This window comes from Schistocerca americana, chromosome 2, assembly GCF_021461395.2.
Source record: "Schistocerca americana isolate TAMUIC-IGC-003095 chromosome 2, iqSchAmer2.1, whole genome shotgun sequence".
Lineage (NCBI taxonomy): Eukaryota > Metazoa > Arthropoda > Insecta > Orthoptera > Acrididae > Schistocerca > Schistocerca americana.
Window position 1 is genome coordinate 642,552,116 of NC_060120.1, and position 20,825 is coordinate 642,572,940.

At 46.1% G+C, this 20,825-nt stretch overlaps 4 non-coding genes across 4 annotated transcripts; all 4 read right to left on the reverse strand.

Moving 5' to 3' along the window:
* Positions 1-380: 380 nt before the first annotated feature.
* Trnas-gcu lies at positions 381-462 on the reverse strand. Its single transcript has one exon. It is a non-coding gene; the product is annotated as a tRNA-Ser (tRNA).
* Positions 463-1,284: 822 nt separating this feature from the next.
* Trnas-gcu lies at positions 1,285-1,366 on the reverse strand. Its single transcript has one exon. It is a non-coding gene; the product is annotated as a tRNA-Ser (tRNA).
* Positions 1,367-2,129: 763 nt separating this feature from the next.
* Trnas-gcu lies at positions 2,130-2,225 on the reverse strand. The gene has a single exon. It is a non-coding gene; the product is annotated as a tRNA-Ser (tRNA).
* Positions 2,226-8,788: 6,563 nt separating this feature from the next.
* Trnas-gcu lies at positions 8,789-8,870 on the reverse strand. Its single transcript has one exon. It is a non-coding gene; the product is annotated as a tRNA-Ser (tRNA).
* Positions 8,871-20,825: the final 11,955 nt, after the last annotated feature.

The following is a 20,825-nucleotide window of genomic DNA, read 5'->3' on the forward strand; positions in this document are numbered from 1 at the left end:
GGCCCTATCAGATCGCTTCCGTGTATGGCGGCCGGACGGAAAGCAAACTGTCGAAAGGCGACAGTTGTGCTACAGTTGGGGGTATTATAGGCTCGATACGTTAAAATGACTGCAACAAGTAAGCACTTAAATATGAATGAGAACGCACCGTTCCCAAACACCACCATGGTGCCAAACTTCGATTCGTTTATAGATCTTGAGATGATGTTTGATTCGAAAGACGTACGCTATCGAATGTTGTGTCCTTCCAATTGGTAGGCGGTTTAGTTTCGTATTTCTTACAGATGCTATCTGCCACCTACACGTTCCATTGCTACTACTGAGTGGCGTTTCGCATGTACAAGGCGTGATCCGAAATGGGTGCTTAAGGTAAAATTCTTCGACGAGGATGGGATTCGAACCCACGCGTGCAGAGCACATTGGATTAGCAGTCCAACGCCTTAACCACTCGGCCACCTCGTCCGACGCATCGGAAACTGCGTCCCTCGCTAGTCCTTACGGAAAGAAGTCGTTTGTCGATTCGAAAACGCATCGTACTGTGGCTGGTGTTCACGCTGTAACGCCCTGCTCCAGTGCAGCTGACCAAGCTCCCACTCGTGAATCATTTAATGATGGCATCCGTCCACGTCGGTATCCGATCGGAGGAAAGTAGTGGGCCCACTTACTTACTGCAGAAATAAGCACCGAATCGTCATGTAGCGTTGTCTAATGTAAATGAGAAATGTCCTGTGCATTAAGTATAACGACTACTGGAACGACGCGATTATCTGGATTCGCTACATTTATTTGTCACCTTCGATGACCTCATCGCTGATGTTGCTTTCAAGTTTCTTTCGAAGAGCAAACCACGTTCTTTGTAGCTGAATTGTGAGGCCAGAGGCTCCTGCTGTTGGCGGTGGAGCCAGGCCCTATCAGATCGCTTCCGTGTATGGCGGCCGGACGGAAAGCAAACTGTCGAAAGGCGACAGTTGTGCTACAGTTGGGGGTATTATAGGCTCGATACGTTAAAATGACTGCAACAAGTAAGCACTTAAATATGAATGAGAACGCACCGTTCCCAAACACCACCATGGTGCCAAACTTCGATTCGTTTATAGATCTTGAGATGATGTTTGATTCGAAAGACGTACGCTATCGAATGTTGTGTCCTTCCAATTGGTAGGCGGTTTAGTTTCGTATTTCTTACAGATGCTATCTGCCACCTACACGTTCCATTGCTACTACTGAGTGGCGTTTCGCATGTACAAGGCGTGATCCGAAATGGGTGCTTAAGGTAAAATTCTTCGACGAGGATGGGATTCGAACCCACGCGTGCAGAGCACATTGGATTAGCAGTCCAACGCCTTAACCACTCGGCCACCTCGTCCGACACATCGAAAACTGCGTCCCTCGCTAGTCCTTACGGAAAGAAGTCGTTTGTCGATTCGAAAACGCATCGTACTGTGGCTGGTGTTCACGCTGTAACGCCCTGCTGCAGTGCAGCTGACCAAGCTCCCACTCGTGAATCATTTAATGATGGCATCCGTCCACGTCGGTATCCGATCGGAGGAAAGTAATGGGCCCACTTACTTACTGCAGAAATAAGCACCGAATCGTCATGTAGCGTTGTCTAATGCAAATGAGAAATGTCCTGTGCATTAAGTATAACGACTACTGGAACGACGCGATTATCTGGATTCGCTACATTTATTTGTCACCTTCGATGACCTCATCGCTGATGTTGCTTTCAAGTTTCTTTCGAAGAGCAAACCACGTTCTTTGTAGCTGAATTGTGAGGCCAGAGGCTCCTGCTGTTGGCGATGGAGCCGGACAGTTGTGCTACAGTTGGGGGTATTATAGGCTCGATACGTTAAAATGACTGCAAGAAGTAAGCACTTAAATATGAATGAGAACGCACCGTTCCCAAACACCACCATGGTGCCAAACTTCGATTCGTTTATAGATCTTGAGATGATGTTTGATTCGAAAGACGTACGCTATCGAATGTTGTGTCCTTCCAATTGGTAGGCGGTTTAGTTTCGTATTTCTTACAGATGCTATCTGCCACCAACACGTTCCATTGCTACTACTGAGTGGCGTTTCGCATGTACAAGGCGTGATCCGAAATGGGTGCGTAAGGTAAAATTCTTTGATGAGGATGGGATTCGAACCCACGCGTGCAGAGCACATTGGATTAGCAGTCCAACGCCTTAACCACTTTTTTTTTTTTTTTTGGGCCTCCCATCTCCCCTTCTAGCCCTTCCATTCGCTCTCCTTCATGCGCCTTCTTCGGCGAGCTTCATTGCTAAAATTCAAATGAAATACTCCTTCGCACGTAAGGGAATCCATTCCAAACGTGGTGAGAAAAGTAAATGTCTCCATCCAAATGAACTTATTGTGTAACGTTGGATGGTTGTTCCAAATGACTGAATATGATCTGGTGAAAATTGTGAATAAAGAAAGAAAAATTAATGTGAAAACTGAGAAACGTAGGCTTCTTAAGGACACACACAATACAAGACACTGATCTCAGAGTCACCCCTAGACCAACGAGCCCTATGACACGGCGAATGCCAAATATTCCGGTCCCTCGATGTCGTCCAGGGTGCCCTGGAAGTCTCGTGTAGGCTGGCGGGATGTGGGTGGCGCGAATTCCCGCGGTCGTCGGCCTTCCTGGGCTATGTTTTTTTTTTTTTTTTTTTTTTTTTTTTTTTTTTTTTTTTAGCATAGTTGTAGAATGCAAGGCCGTTTCAGGGTTCTGCGAAGGCCTTCACGGCTACCGTAGCGGCCCTGGGGCCCACGAAGTCCCCACCGTACTTCGCCCTTAGCAGCAATCCCCTACTTTGGCATCGCAAACTTTGATATTTTATCCGCGATTCGTCATGGCGTACTTCATCCGATGCCTTGTTTGTCAAATAATATTTTTAGCATATTACCATACAATGTCTTGTTGTGTCGTTGTCCACATATTTTATAATATTCCAGTAATACATGTTGCTCATAGTCCAGTACGTCGGGCAGGCCGAGGTTATTAATGACATAATTGACATAGTTCCCCAGTAGCCATAGGGTAACATTATTCTTCTGAATAGGGAAAGCAACGCTTTCGGGGTTGACGAGAATGTCGACAGTAAGGTGTCTGCCGTCGTTCCTATTGATAAACGCCACCTGTTGGCGGACTCTGTCCCAAACGACCTGGTAACCGTTGCATATGAGACGATGCCGTAGGGTGTCTATCACATTACAACGTGGACACTGATTTGTGTCACTCAATCCTATAGACTGTAATCTTTCATTTGTGGCAACGGTATTATTAACAACCTTGTACCAGGCACCGCGCACATTGGTGGACAGTACTTTATTGTTTATATTTTTCCATATATTTTGCCAATTTCGGGTGGGGTATTTTAATTCCATTCTGTTTCGGTTGTCCTTTGTAATAAGGCAATCCATGATGAAACTACAGTTTCTTTTGGTCCTATCCGCGACAATGCAGTGAAGATAACTGAGTTCTAAATAGTAGAATCTGATGTGCTGCAATTTGTGAGATATTTTACTTATATTAATATGTGGTTCCATGCTCTCCGGCTTAAGGATTTGGAAAAGTTTCGATGATAAATTATTGTGGCGGTCTTCTAAAAGCGGAAGTGTACGCTTGATATAAAGAACCGTAGTTTTGCGGCGGATATCGGTCAGACCGAGGCCTCCTTCTCTCGGTTTTAAAGTTATAGTACTGGCCGCCACTTTAAATATCTCACCTCTCCAAACATACTTGCAGATGTAGCTCATGATGGTTTTGGATATCGCTTTAGGTATCGGCAGAATTTGACCTACATATACTGCTTTCGAAAGGACAGCGCAGTTGATTAATTGCACCCTTTGGATAATGTTCAAGTCTCTAAGTCGGTTCATTATTAAAGTACCTCGGATACTATGTAAGACCTTCTTCCAGTTGAATGTCGTTGTTTGCAGGGGGCATCGGTAGAACCTCACACCTAACGCAGTGTGATGGTCTACAGACCTGGCCCATTCGAGGGCAGTGTTCCTGAAGCCATGGAGATTGAGAAAGGAGCTTTTCATATCGTTGACTTGCGCTCCCGTTGCGAAGCAGTAAAGGCGAACAATCGCTCTCAGCCTTACAACGTCGTCATTGCTTCGGACGATGACTCCGACGTCGTCGGCGTAAGCGTTGGTAGCGGTACTGACCCCTGAAATTGAGACGCCCTCTAATTCCTTGTTTAATCGTTTCAGCAAAGGTTCTAGTGCAACCACGAATAGCATCATTGATAAAGGACTTCCCTGCGGGACACCATTGGCTATTTCGACATCTTGAGTATAGTGTCAATTTATTAAAATTTTGGTTTTCATGCCTTGCAATAGATTTTTTAAGACAATTAAAAAGTTGTCGTTAAAACCTATATGCTTCAGAGTGGTAAATAAATATTCATGGTTTACCCTATCAAAGGCTTTAGAAAAGTCGATAAAAACGAGGCCAGCCTTCGTCAATGTCGTTGAGAAGATACTGATTATGTCCCTGTAGTCGCAGACTGTTTTAAAAATATTCCGACCCGGGAGACACGTTTGATGGGGACAAATTACGGTATCTAACACCGGTCGGAGTCTGTTTTTTACTACCCTGGCAATAATCTTATAATCAGAGTTCATTAAGGATATCGGTCTCATTTTGTTGAGCTGTTTGACATCCGAATTGTTTCCCTTAGGAAGTAAGACAGTGACACACTCTTTCATTTCGTCAGGTATGTGCCCTCCACGCAAGATTTCGTTGACGACTTGTGTGAATTTATTCCTTATAATATGCCAATATTGGGAATAAAATTCTGCGGGTAAACCGTCGGGCCCAGGTGATTTTTTAACAGGTGAGCTGTTAATTACTTCGAAAATGTCTTCAGACAGGATTTCAACAGTGAGGCTCCTGTTGTGTTCTGCAGTTACTAGTTGTTCCATATCACAGTTTCGGAGCAATTCCCGTCCATGATCTGGGTGATACTGGTGAGCACTGTACAATTGATTATAATACCTATGAGCCTCGTTTAAAATATCTTTTTGTTGAGTTAAAAGACTTTGATCTTCAGAGAGCAATGACTGAATAAAATTTCTTCGACGATTTTTTTCGTGCTGGAGTAGATGATAGAGTGAAGCGTGTTCTTCTTCCACTGTGGTTTTATCTCGTGATTTTATTGTCATTCCTTCCAGCTGTTTGCGTTTAAGACTAAGAAGTTCGGCCTTGACCTGTTTGATACCCGTTCTGACAGCCGCGGACAGTGGCATATCATAAAGGTCACGCAGACAAGTATAATAGAACTCGACAGTGCGCCGAGACCAAAGTGCCCTTTCCCTACCGTAAGAAATTAGAGTAGATCTAAGTTTCTTTTTGGCGCATGAAGTCCACCAATCTATCGTTGACCGGTATTTGTGACTTTGTCGGAGTGAAAGTTGCCAAGAAGCTTCTAACTGCTCAGTTAGGGCGTTATCTCGAAGCATGGCGACATTTAATTTCCAAAAAGGACGGCCCCAGTATGTCTTCTGTTTAGGAAGTCCAATGCTGCACCTTAGTGCTAGATGGTCGGAAAAGTAAGTTGGGATGCGTTCGACGCCACTGATTTTGCTGGCTAAATGTGAACTTACGTATATGCGGTCGATCCGACTTTGCGCTTTAGTGCTAAAATATGTGTACTGGACAGACACGGGGTATTTGACCTCCCAAGCGTCCTGCCATTTCATTGTTTTCACAAGACCATCTAGTTCTGGGGAGTAATTGAAATTTGGCGTTTGGTCTTTCCTGTGTAGGACACAATTCCAGTCACCTCCGACTATTACATCAACGGGGTTTTCCTTTTGTAAAAACACTAGATCATTTTTAAAAAAATTGGCTCGTTCTGTTCGACCACTGCTTCCCGAAGGTACATAAACATTTATAATCGTAACACCGAAAATCTTAAAACTGATTCCCCGCCCCGATTCCAACATGGTTACATCTGTTATTGCAATACCTTCCTTGACCAGGACAGCGGTGCCGCAAGCGCCTTCTGTGGCGACATTGAGAATTGCAGTAAATCCCGGAACATACAAATTTGAAAAACACACTTCTTGAAAAAGCGCAATATCGGTATCGGACTGATATATGAAGTCCCGGAGGGCAGCAATGTTAGTTGCACTCTGGATCTTGTTAATATTAACAGTCATAACGTGATACGTTTGATCCATAAGCAAGAGCTGTTATTGGTTACTGGACTTTCCGGCGATTAGGCACATGTAGTCCGAATTCACGTGTCATTCGTGGGCTCAAAGTGTAGTCGTGAGCTTGAGAGGTTGCGGTTAACATGCCATACCATCGTTCGCAGATACATGTGGCAGTGTTGTCTCCGTATCGTCTGCCCAGTCAAAACGACTTTTTTGGGGAGATTGTCTACGTTGGGAAGTAGGTACGTCCTGATGGTCTGAAAATTCGAGGCCTGGTGCTCCTTCGTCCCGGGCACCGTCCTCAGGTGATGTCCGTAGATGCGATGTTATGCTTCCGACCTCAGGTTCCCTCCGGCCATGGTCTTCGATCGTTGTCTGTTCTTGGATGCTCCTCAACCTATCCCGCAGAGCCGGGGCCAAGCTTTCAGCAGCCTGGTGTGCTAACCGCTTTTTGCGACGTTTCCTAGCTTTCCGAGGCGATCTTGACCGCTCTGGAGACGAATCGGGGGACTTTTCGGACGAATGCGGAGACGAAGTCGGCGATGCAAGCCGGTCTTGTGTCCTAGTCGAAGATCCAACGCTGCTCTTTTCACCAGGCGTGGAAGAAAGTACTACCGCAGGTAGACTCGCCTCTGTCGCAGAGGGCCTGTCAGCCGCGCTGTGGGAAGCAGAACCGTAGTCATTGACTCCTTGTGTCAGTTTCATGATCGAGTGATCTATGATCATGTCTTGCCCAACAACAGTCTGAACTGGATCGTCCGTTGCCGCTACTTTCGTGTTGGTCTCGTCCTGTCGTGCGCAATCAGGCGGTTGCAGGGAGGGATCCACAGTAACCGCAGAAGGTTCTGCTCGCGAGCTACGAGAAGGCTCGGCACAGTCGTAAGGTACAGGTACCTGACTTTCACTGGTGGGACACTGGGGCGCTGTAAGGTTAGTCATAGCTACGGATCTACCACTGTCTATATGGCTGTTAACACTCTCGGGATGCTCGCATTGGTCCCCCAGTTCGAAAGATGTCTGCCGAGCTGATCGCAAAGGTGACGTGGCAGCAGCGTACGTCATCTGCAGGTGAACTACAGGCCCTGCACCTGCGGACTCTACACTGGATAATTGAGGAACCCTCCGTCGACTGCACTCAGCACGTACGTGCTCTGTCGAGTTACAAATGGCACAAGTACGAGGTTGTCCATCGTAAATGATCAACGCACGGTATCCTCCAATATTTACAAAGGAAGGAATGTGCTCGAGAAGTTCCATCTTAACCTGGCGAACGCCATTCAAAACGGGAAACATGTGTGGTTCTGACCAGTATTCCGCAACATTGGAAATTACTCTGCCATACGCCCCGAGAACACGATTGATTTCGACTACAGGCATTTCAAAAGGAACCTCAAATACTCTTACTGTTCGTATTCCCATCCCAGCATAGGATACTACGACATCGCTAACTGAGCCGTCTAAGTGATGAAACTTAATAATACCTCCACATTGTTCAACAAGTGCGACACATTTAGCAGGATCTGCCAATTTCACATATGCCGAGTTAGTCACAAACGATAAATGAACTCCAACTAAATCATCTTTAGTAATGCCAACTTTTTCTGTGAGCCACAATTTAATTTCAAAAGCTTTCGGCCGTACGAAATTTCTATCGAAAGCGAATTTAATCGTGTCTTTCCTCATTTTCATCAAACCAATACACAAGTAAGTGAAGTAATGCGCTTGCGAGCCGGCCTACCTGGCTCGCAGGAAAACAGCCTTGTTGACACGAAACGTCCGCAGCGGCCGCCACACGTCCGTCTCGCGCCGAAGACGAGGCGCGAATAACCACTCGGCCACCTCGTCCGACGCATCGGAAACTGCGTCCCTCGCTAGTCCTTACGGAAAGAAGTCGTTTGTCGATTCGAAAACGCATCGTACTGTGGCTGGTGTTCACGCTGTAACGCCCTGCTGCAGTGCAGCTGACCAAGCTCCCACTCGTGAATCATTTAATGATGGCATCCGTCCACGTCGGTATCCGATCGGAGGAAAGTAGTGGGCCCACTTACTTACTGCAGAAATAAGCACCGAATCGTCATGTAGCGTTGTCTAATGTAAATGAGAAATGTCCTGTGCATTAAGTATAACGACTACTGGAACGACGCGATTATCCGGATTCGCTACATTTATTTGTCACCTTCGATGACCTCATCGTTGATGTTGCTTTCAAGTTTCTTTCGAAGAGCAAACCACGTTCTTTGTAGCTGAATTGTGAGGCCAGAGGCTCCTGCTGTTGGCGATGGAGCCGGACAGTTGTGCTACAGTTGGGGGTATTATAGGCTCGATACGTTAAAATGACTGCAAGAAGTAAGCACTTAAATATGAATGAGAACGCACCGTTCCCAAACACCACCATGGTGCCAAACTTCGATTCGTTTATAGATCTTGAGATGATGTTTGATTCGAAAGACGTACGCTATCGAATGTTGTGTCCTTCCAATTGGTAGGCGGTTTAGTTTCGTATTTCTTACAGATGCTATCTGCCACCTACACGTTCCATTGCTACTACTGAGTGGCGTTTCGCATGTACAAGGCGTGATCCGAAATGGGTGCTTAAGGTAAAATTCCTCGACGAGGATGGGATTCGAACCCACGCGTGCAGAGCACATTGGATTAGCACTCCAACGCCTTAACCACTCGGCCACCTCGTCCGACGCATCGGAAACTGCGTCCCTCGCTAGTCCTTACGGAAAGAAGTCGTTTGTCGATTCGAAAACGCATCGTACTGTGGCTGGTGTTCACGCTGTAACGCCCTGCTGCAGTGCAGCTGACCAAGCTCCCACTCGTGAATCATTTAATGATGGCATCCATCCACGTCGGTATCCGATCGGAGGAAAGTAGTGGGCCCACTTACTTACTGCAGAAATAAGCACCGAATCGTCATGTAGCGTTGTCTAATGCAAATGAGAAATGTCCTGTGCATTAAGTATAACGACTACTGGAACGACGCGATTATCTGGATTCGCTACATTTATTTGTCACCTTCGATAACCTCTTCGCTGATGTTGCTTTCAAGTTTCTTTCGAAGAGCAAACCACGTTCTTTGTAGCTGAATTGTGAGGCCAGAGGCTCCTGCTGTTGGCGATGGAGCCAGGCCCTATGAGATCGGTACCGAAAATGGCGGCTGGACGGAAGGCAAACTGTCGTTGGGTGTATTATAGGCTCGATACGTTAAAATGACTGCAAGAAGTAAGCTCTTAAATATGAATGAGAACGCACCGTTCCCAAACACCACCATGGTGCCAAACTTCGATTCGTTTATAGATCTTGAGATGATGTTTGATTCGAAAGACGTACGCTATCGAACATTGTGTCCTTCCAATTGGTAGGCGGTTTAGTTTCGTATTTCTTACAGATGCTATCTGCCACCTACACGTTCCATTGCTACTACTGAGTGGCGTTTCGCATGTACAAGGCGTGATCCGAAATGGGTGCTTAAGGTAAAATTCTTCGACGAGGATGGGATTCGAACCCACGCGTGCAGAGCACATTGGATTAGCAGTCCAACGCCTTAACCACTTATTTTTTATTTTTTTATTTTTTATTTTTGTTTTTACCGGGATCGAATCGGGGACCTTCTGCGTGTTTTTTTTCTTAACCTTTTTTTACGCCTTAACCACTTTTTTTTTTTTTTCGAAGTCCGACGGCTTTTCCATTTTTTATTTCCCTCTACCAAGTTTCTAATTTTTATTATTTTGCCCTTTTTCTTTTGACGCCTTAACCACGTTTTTTTTTATGAAAAACGAAACCCATAACCTTCTATGAAAATAAATTGGAATGGTGAAAATGACAACGAAAAGACTTCGCCCTTGGGTATAGTAGATTTGCTGCTCGAAGAATAAACGTAACATAAACACAGCTTCTTATCTCACTTAATGAAATTTCCTGTAGCCAGTGTGCAGCGAGTCAGTGAAGGCCCCAGTGGGAGGGGGAGTCAGGACGCGACACAGAAGCAGTGGGGCCTCTTCGCGGCACTACTGGTGTCCCGCGGCCTGGCCTCACCCCGTCACACTCAGTTGACCTATCCGATACCCATGCGATGAAACGCTATTTTAAGCATATTGCCGAAGAGTTTCCCATGATTCGGGTACGTGCATGTTTTGGCGAATTCGATAGCCATAAACATCTTGAATTCCAAATAATTGTCACCGCCAAATTTATTAAAGACGTAGTTGGAATAGGTACCCAGCAACCACAAAACTGCATTGTTTTTCGTCTGCGGCTAAAAATGCACATCGGGACGAGACACTAGTGCTGACGAAACATTGGCGGTTGTAGTCCTGGTAATAAGAGCTATTTTTTCTCGAAGCCAAACCCAGTTCTGGAAACGTTCCCCGCAGGTGTAACGGTGGATAACTGTATCCGTCAGTTTGCAGCGATGACAGAGAGGGGTGTCACTGAGCCCGATTTTATGTAACCTCTCGTTCGTGCTAACCACATCATTGATGGCTTTGTACCAGGCAGTGCGAGCATCGGAACTGAGGACACGGGAACTGACATTGCGCCATACGATATCCCAGTTCATGCCACCGAGCTTCGTTGCCAATGGATTCGTTCCTTCGTGTTGTCTCCAGTCCGCTATTATGGCTTGTGCAGTTAAATGTTGGGAGTTTATGACCTCTTTACTGATGTAGCTCCGTGAAAGGTAATAATCTCTGATATGTTTTAGCCGATAACTGATGGGCTGAATATTCAGCGGTGGGTCAAGACTTTGCGGCCTGACGGCAGTGAATAATTGCGCTGTAATGCCGGAAGGATCATTGTTAATTATAGCGGCCGTCCTTGTAACATAGAGAGCCATCGCCTTCACCTTGATATCTACTAATCCCATCCCTCAATTCTGGGGGTGGAGTGTCGCAGTTTTGGCAGACACGCGAAAAATTTCCCCTCTCCAAATAAAATTGGTTACCTTCGACATAATTTGCTTAACAATGACTGCAGGCAGTGGCAGGAGCTGCGCCGTGTAGAAGGCTTTGGATAAAATACAGGAGTTGACCAGATGGATCCGATCAAATTGATTGAGGCTTCTGTGGGAATTGTCAATGAGTGCACCGGTAAGTTTACGCACAATTTCCCTCCAGTTTGCCGCCGCCATCTTTAAAGAGGACGCCGTCAATATGATGCCGAGAGCCTTGTGGACGCTGACTTCCTGAGCGTAGCCAACTCGCAAATGCTGCAGGCCACAGAGGTTAATAAATTTACTTTTCTTGTCATTTAATTTAGCCCCCGACGCCAAACAGTATTGCTGGAGGTGAGCCGCTATAGTGGTGACATCATTCTCATTGCGGACAACCACACCCACATCGTCGGCATAAGCGCCTACGACAGTTTTTTCTCCTGAAAGTGTTAGCCCTGTGAGTTTCGCCTGCAGTTGGAGCAACAGAGGTTCGAGTGAAAGAACAAAAAGTAACATGGACAAAGGGCTGCCTTGTGGAATCCCTCTGTTGATTTGAATCGGTGGGGTTAGTTGCGAGTTGACAAAAAGTCTTGCGTTGATCCCCAGTGCCATGTTTGTGATCATGTCAATCGCGTTCTGCAAGAAACCGAATCTTTTCATGGTTTCAAGAAGGTACTCGTGAGTGACGAGGTCAAAGGCTTTAAAAAAGTCCAGAAAGATCAGCCCACACTTCACGTTACTGGCGTTCGTTAAAGCAATGATATCCCGGTAAAAAGCTGCCGTTTGCAATACAGTTCTCCCGAAGGCACATGTCTGCTGACGTCCAATGAATTTTGCAGTGAGTGGCATCATTCGCGTGTTGATTGCACGGGCGACTATTTTATAACCGGAGTTTAACAATGAAATGGAGCGGAAGTTGGCGATATTTTTGGTACCTCTGCTTTTAGGGATAAGCACAATTGTGCATTCCTTAAAGGCAAGTGGTATAGGCTTCCCTTGAAAAACTTCGTTCACTAATTGGGTGATTTTGTCCCCGATGATGTGCCAATACCTCCTGTAAAATTCAATGGGTAATCCGTCAGGACCAGGGGACTTCCTGATCGGCGAGTGGCAGACAATCTCCAAAACATCTTTATTACTAAATTCCAAAGAAATGGTGTCATTGTCGTCTCTAGTTATAGTAGAGGAAATGGCACTAAACAGTTCGTCATAGCAGTCGTCATGAGTAGCCGCTGACGTGTAGGTGTCAACAAAATAGTCGTGTAGTGTCTTGATAATCTCTCGCTGGGTATCGACAGTCGTGCCATCACCGAGGTTCAGGGCCTCAATAAAAGTCCTCCTTCTGTTCTTAGCATGTTTGACAAGGTGGTAGAGAGCGGTTGTTTCATCGTCCCTGACCGACTTCACTTTAAATTTGATCTTAAGACCTTCCAGTTGCATCCTCTTAAGGTTGATTAATTTCGCCTTTATTTTTCGAATGTCGTCTATTCTGGTGTTCGCGGCGTCGGCTCTATCACAGAGGTCGCGTAAGATAGTGTAGTAGAACTCCATCGTCTTCTTTATCGCGGCTGCTCTGTCAATACCGAAGAATATAACAACTTTTCGCAGTTTGGGTTTTGCATGCTGAGTCCACCACGCTATGGTGCTACGAAAGTTTGTGGTAGTGCGCAAGCACTGCTCCCAAGCGTGTCGCACCGCCGCCTCTAGGTCAGCATCCGTTAATAAGGAGACGTTCAAGTTCCATTGATTTTTATACCAACGCGTTGGTTGTGGCAGCAAATTCAGGCACGCAACGACACCGCTGTGATCGGAGAAGCTGGAGGGTATTGTTTCAATTTGTAACAAGACTTTCTATAAAACGTCGGAAACATAAATCCTGTCAATTCTGCTGCAGGAATTCGCGACGATGTGGGTGAATCGTACCAAGGTCGGGTACCTAATTTCCCACGCGTCTTTCAGTTTGAGGTCGGTCACGAGACGCTTTAATTCAGGCGAATAATTAAAATTCGGGGACTGATCTTTCTGGGATAAAACACAATTAAAATCACCTCCAATGACAACACGTTCGGGATTTTTCCGTAACAAATAGATGTTTTGTTCCTTAAAAAAGTCTGCTCGTTCCGCTCTATAGGTACTGCCAGAAGGCGCGTACAAGTTAATGATGGTGATGCCGAAAACGGTGACACCCACACCTCTGCCCGAATCTAACTTGTCAACCTGAGTGGCGGGAATGCCTTCTCTAAGTAAGATGGCAGTCCCCACGTTCGAGTCGGGGGAAAAATTTGTAATAGCAACAAAACCAGGAAGAGTTAAGTGTGACATGGCCACCTCCTGCAAAAGAGCGATATCTGTTCCCGACTCATAGAGATATTGTTTTAAGGCACTCAGTTTCACCTCCGACCGGATTTTATTAATATTTAATGTCTTGATCGTATAGGCCTGCGACATAATGGCAGTACGTTGTAGAGGCGGAAGGAGCAAATGTCTTTAAAGGGCAACATCTTCATGCCATTCCATATTTGTGGCCGGGAAATTCGTGTCTGTGACGTCACTGAGTTGCATTCTTGCGTCTTTGTTCTTACTCTTTTTACGCACAGCATTTACATTAGGTTGCACTCGGATCCTGGGGCGGACACTGTGGAGCACCGCCGCAGCCGGCGGCGTGGGAGGATCGTGGGTGATGTCAAGCTGCTCTCCCGGCATATCCCGCGAAGGGATCGCACGCGGCGATACCGCCGGCGCGCGAGCAGCTGAACTATCACGCGCACTATCAGCCTGTTTGGCAACATTCTCTGCCCGCAGCTGTTTGTTGTCACCGACAGACCCGGACAGCTGTGTTTGTATTATTTCCTGGAGTTGTTGACATTCCCCTTGTTGTGAGTCCTGAACCGAAGCGGCTGCCACGTGATGTGTACCGTCGGCGCTCAGAGATGTTTGTATACCACCATCACAGGCCTCTGTGTGTGTACTTCCTGCAGCAATGTGAGCCACACGTACAGGTTGGTCGGCCTGTGTTGGCTGTCGCGGAAGTTCTAAGGCACTAGCCAGCGGTAACTGCTTAACTTCCACGGAAGTATCGGCACTTGAAATTGTGGGAGGAGAAGCGTCCACAATAGCCTCACCGATTGGAGCTTTCGCTTCCGAGGTGGATTCCCGATCGTCCTTTTTCGCGGTCTCATGCGCACTAGAGGTGTCGGTATCAGAGCACATTGGATTAGCAGTCCAACGCCTTAACCACTTTTTTTTGTTGTTATTCCTGTGTAATGACCCAGGGCAGGTCGGTGGAGGCGCGGTGGGCAGGGGTCGAATCCCGAGGCCTGGCCACGACGTCTCCTCCTCCCTGTACTGGAGCACAGTGTCACTAATACGATGTAACTGTCCTTGGATCGGAGTCCTATAATACTCATATGTGGACATGCTTCTTAGGAATCGTTGTCCATCCAAACAGGTAAAAGCTTAACAGGAAGGCAAAATAACTACGAGGGCAGTTCAATAAGTAATGCAACACTTTTTTTTTCTCGGCTAATTTTGGTTGAAAAAACCGGAAATTTCTTGTGGAATATTTTCAAACATTCCCGCTTCGTTTCGTATAGTTTCATTGACTTCCGACAGGTGGCAGCGCTGTACGGAGCTGTTAAAATGGCGTCTGTAACGGATGTGCGTTGCAAACAATGGGCAGTGATCGAGTTTCTTTTGGCGGAAAACCAGGGCATCTCAGATATTCATAGGCGCTTGCAGAATGTCTACGGTGATCTGGCAGTGGACAAAAGCACGGTGAGCCGTTGGGCAAAGCGTGTGTCATCATCGCCGCAAGGTCAAGCAAGACTGTCTGATCTCCCGCGTGTGGGCCGGCCGTGCACAGCTGTAACTCCTGCAATGGCGGAGCGTGCGAACACACTCGTTCGAGATGATCGACGGATCACCATCAAGCAACTCAGTGCTCAACTTGACATCTCTGTTGGTAGTGCTGTCACAATTGTTCACCAGTTGGGGTATTCAGAGGTTTGTTCCCGCTGGGTCCCTAATTGTCTAACCGAACACCGTGAAGAGCAAAGGAGAACCATCTGTGCGGAATTGCTTGCTCGTCATGTGGCTGAGGGTGACAATTTCTTGTCAAAGATTGTTACAGGCGATGAAACATGGGTTCATCACTTCGAACCTGAAACAAAACGGCAATCAATGGAGTGGCGCCACACCCACTCCCCTACCAAGAATAAGTTTAAAGCCATACCCTCAGCCGGTAAAGTCATGGTTACAGTCTTCTGGGACGCTGAAGGTGTTATTCTGTTCAATGTCCTTCCCCATGGTCAAACGATCAACTCTGAAGTGTATTATGCTACTCTTCAGAAATTGAAGAAATGACTTCAGCGTGTTTGTAGGCACAAAAATCTGAACGAACTTCTCCTTCTTCATGACAACGCAAGACCTCACACAAGTCTTCGCACCCGAGAGGAGCTCACAAAACTTCAGTGGACTGTTCTTCCTCATGCCCCCTACAGCCCCGATCTCGCACCGTCGGATTTCCATATGTTTGGCCCAATGAAGGACGCAATCCGTGGGAGGCACTACGCGGATGATGAAGAAGTTATTGATGCAGTACGACGTTGGCTCCGACATCGATCAGTGGAATGGTACCGTGCAGGCATACAGGCCCTCATTTCAAGGTGGCGTAAGGCCGTAGCATTGAATGGAGATTACGTTGAAAAATAGTGTTGTGTAGCTAAAAGATTGGGGAATAACCTGGTGTATTTCAATGCTGAATAAAACAACCCCTGTTTCAGAAAAAAAATGTGTTGCATTACTTATTGAACTGCCCTCGTAAAAACTAGCGAGAATGTCTTCCCTATCAGGAAGGTAGATCAGTATGCCCCTATACCGGTGCCATTAGTGAATCTGGCACAGGAGCGATCAACAGAAATCGAAACTTAACCAACCCCCTGCCTTTCGAAAACAATACTAAGCATATTCGCAAAGTCTCTCTTAAGATGTGGGAAAGATTTCTGCGTCCAGTACTCATGAAGCATGTAACCAGTAAACGAAATAAAATCGGAAATACCATCACCATCAACCACTGAAAAAATGTAACGACCAAGAAGCCACATAATGGTGTTGTTCTTGGTCCGGGGATAAAAAAACGTGTCCGGCCAGCAGAGAATATCAGTTGTAAATGTCGATTCCGAGCTCCTGGTGAGTAAAGCCAATTGTCGGCGCAGCCAGTACCACATGCGAAGACGGTCAGCGCAGGTAAATCGGTGTTGGAGTGTATCAACACAACCACACGTGTGACAAAGCGGAGAGACACATAAACCTATACGATGAAGTCGTTCGTTCGTAGGAATCAGCTGATTAACTACCTTATACCATAGGGAGGCAACAGTTGCAGAATGAACGGGTAAGCTAATATTCGTCCATATGTTACGTCAATTAAAGCGGGGATATTGCAAAACAACCGGGTTGGAAGAAGAAGACCTGTGCAATTTTTTAAGCAGTGTTCGCGTAGTAAAAACAGGACGACGTTGTAAGTGGAGATCTAGATAACTAATCTCAATATAGAAGTCCCGAACATGCCGTAGCTTCGCATTTAGAGGCCCAACGTGAATTGGCGGTGACAAGCTCGCAGGACGAACGACATCGAATAATCGCGAAGTAACAGTCGGGGACTCAGAAAATAAAAGATGGAGGGTTCGCTTAACATGAAGGGCAGCAGCCTTGACACGGACATCGGTGAACGACAAGCCGCCCTCAAGACGCGGCTTCGTAAGAACATCACAACGTAATTTAAAAATGTGCCCCCGCCAAATATATCTGTTAAGAAGCTGGACCATTTTTGCACCCTGCAGTCGGGGAAGCGGAAACAACTGAGCAACGTAATATACTTTACATAAAACATAAGTGTCTAAGACACGCTTTTTTTGCTGTAGCGGTATCGAACGCCATGAGTGTTCTAATAAAACACCTTGTAGCTTGGAAATGGCGACTTGCCAATTTTTTGCAGCCATACGAAGAGGACACCGTTCAAGATAGATACCCAAATGTGTATGGTGTGCAACAGCCGTAACCCACGGAACAACCATACGTTCAAAGCCCCGCAAATTCAGGAGTTTGCTTTTACGGGGGTTGATACGAGAACCTGAGGCCGCAGAAAATTTATTTAGTTCCATTTTCAACTGCGGCACTTCTGCGGCGGAACAAAGCAAAACAACCAAATCATCAGCATAAGCTGTTGCTGTCAGGGTAACCCCAGAAATCGTAAGGCCATGAAGTGTCGAGTTGAGACGAGAGAGGAGTGGTTGAAGGGAGAGAGCATAAAGGGTCATGGATAAAGGGCTACCTTGCGGGACGCCACGTTTAATATCAATGACCTTCGTTAGCTGGCCATTAATGTCAATCTTAGCAGAAATACCAGTCGTCATATTCCTAAGTACCAGCAGCGCCTATTCATTAAAATCGAGTCGGCGCAGCAGAAGCTCTAAAAACGAATGGGACACACGATCAAAAGCTTTACTAAAATCAACAAATAAAAGCGCACAGGAAATATTGGTGACAGCGACAATCGACACGATATCACGATACCCCGTCGAGGAGTCAATATGGAGCGCCCTGGAAAGCAGCTTTGACAAGGAGCTATCACAGTTGTAAGCAAGAGGGATAGACGTGCATTAACAGCCCTAGCAGCCGTCTTATAATCAAAATTTAAAAGGGACGAAAGTCACTAGCTGTCTTCAAACCAGCAGATTTTGGTATCAGGACAACCGTACCTCTCTTGAAATCGGCTGGAATTGTGCCACCATTCAAGATTTCATTTACAATATCCGTAAAAACAGGCCCTATAATAGTCCAAAAGCGAACGAAAAACTCCTTAGGAAGGCCATCCGGACCAGGAGATTTGTGAGATGGTGAACAAGCAATGAAAGCTGAAATTTCGTCTGCAGTAAAAGGAGCTAAAAATTCCATATTATGGTCCTCTGTTAAAACTGATGGGATAGCAGTTAAAATCTCGTCAACATCAAGCGGATCAGAATCAGCCACAGCATATAAGGTCTCATAGTAGCAGGTAAGTTCATGGGTTATTTGATTCTGTAAGGTAAGCCGGCGACCATCAGCTGCCATAAGGCCGTCAATCAATACACGTCGACGGTTCTTGTGGTGACGAAACAGATGGTACATGGAAGTCATTTCATGTGCTAAGGTGGACGGCGGTTTAGATTTAATCTTCAATCCTTCCATCTGAAGCCGTTTAAAACTAAGGAGCTTGGCTTTAATTTTCCGAATCTCAGAAAGGTGGGCACATGTCATTCGAGAAGTATCATAAAGTTGGCGAAGCACCGAATAATAATACTCAAAAGTCAGTTTCAGATCTCGCGCTCTATTATAACTGTAGGACATTAAAGTGCGACGTAGTTTTGGCTTCGCACAGTGGATCCACCAGTGAAGCTTAGACGGATAGTATCGCAGAGAACGTAAACACATGTCCCACGTCGTCTGTATTAGAGGTTCGATGTCAGGGTCATCGAGCAAGGAGACATTTAATTTCCACAGCGGCCGATAAAGTTTAAGAGGCTGACGCTCCAAATTAATTATAACCGCAAGGGCACAATGATCCGTAAAACTGGCTGGAATAACATCTACATTTAAAACAGAAACACTAAGGGGATAAGAAATATACTTGAGGTGGCAGTAAAAAATGTAAATTTAACTAAAGTGGGGTGGTTAACCTCCCACGCATCACGTAGTCGTAGTTGACGTACAAGAGAATGTAGCTCGAAACAATAATTAAAATGAGGGGATTGGTCCTTAGCTTGTAATACACAATTAAAATCACCCCCCAATATCAAAGTCGCAGGACTTTTGCGTAAAAGATAAATCAGATCCTCTTTATAAAAACGAGACCTTTCCTGCCGTTTTCTGGAACCAGAGGGGGCGTAAATATTAACCAAGGTTGTGTCAAATAACCAACAACCAATACCCCTTCCCGAGTCTAAGAGCTCAATTTCGGTAATGGGGATACCGTCACGAATTAGTAAGGCAGTACCTGTGGAAAACTCAGGCGCAAAATTTATAATAGTGCGAAAGCCAGGAACAAACAGGTGTGCAACGGAGACTTCCTGCAGGAAAACAACATCAGCTGCAGAGTCATAAATAAACTGCTGCTGAGACGCTAACTTCAGTGCAGATTGAATGCTATTTATATTTAAGGTAATAAACGTGTACGCCTGCAACATCAACCAAAAAAGGGAAAATGAACCCTAATTACACCACATTAGAAGCAACTACATCCAGATCATCAACATCAGACATGGCAGAGGGTGATTGCCCGGAATCAACGGAATCAGAGTCATCCTTTGCATGCTTGTGTATTTTCCGCACCGCGTGAAGATTGGGGGGCACTTTCACCCGACGGAGTATCTGATGCACACCAGATTCAAGAGCAGCTGGAGTGGGGGGTTCGAGATCAGGCACGTCAACCAAGGCATCCGAAGGATTAGCAGGGCGAGAGGAATCAGAAGAAGGAGCCAGCAAGGGGAAAACTGCATCAGGAACATCGGCACCGGCATCAGAAGGTGTAGGTATTGGAAGTGTAGGAGGTGGAGAGATAGGTTTGGAATCCGCTGAAGCGGAGCGCGCAGGTCTAGAAGCGACTTTCCGACAAACAGCTGTCTGCACCTAAGTGTCGTCAACATGTTGTGATGCCTGTGTCGGGGGGGGGATGTCAACACCACCTCGACCGAATGTTGTGGCTCTTGCGCCGACGGCGTGGCAGCAAGTTTGACGTCGTCAGGAGACACAGCGGGAACAGAATCCGAAACAGGCATGGGAGATTCCGGAATTCTCTCGTCAGATTCGCAAACCGGCTGCGAAACAGCAGCTTCGTCATCAGTGCTACCGGTATCACTAGCACGACGGCGTTTGTTATTGGAAACAGACGGGATCGGTGTAGAAGCAGCCGATACATCTGGGCGAGTGGGTAACGGGGGAAAACCTGCATCAGAGGAAGGTGCCACCCGTTGTGAAGAATCTACTGCAGAAGGCTGACAGGAAACAGTGGAGGAAGCTGCTGGCACAAGATCGGCAACCGTTAATTTGCGGCGCTGTGCTAGGCCATTTTTAAGCACAAATACCCGCTTAGGGCAATTAGCACGAACATGTCCATTTTCATTACATAGAAAACATGTACCAACTTGCCCTCATAAGTAAGATGAACACGATATCCACATACAACCAGATGGGACGGTATATTAGACTTAATATGCATTTCAACCGATCTGACACCATTATAACATTGCAGCTTATGTTGTGCAGACCAACGTTCATTTCGAATTGACCGAACGGTACCATAACCAAGCAAAGCTTCCTTGAGATAACTATTTTCAACTTCAGGGGGTAAATTATAAACTCGAACTGTGGTATACGTAATTTCAGCATTTGAAACAGTAACACTGCTAACAGAACTATCTCTATGACGGAACGACACTTGCTCACCATGTTTAAGTAAAATCTTATCTAGCAAAACCGGGTTCAACAATTTCACAAAAAAGCAGTAAAGTTCTGTATCAAAATACGCCGTATGTACCTGGTCCGATGTAATTCCAATCGTATCCACAATCCATTCGTGAATTTCCAACGAAGTTGGCTGAACATTCCTGGTGGCCTTGTTAAACTGAAAACTGAGAGTACACTTCCGCGGAAGCAACCGGGAAGCCATAACACT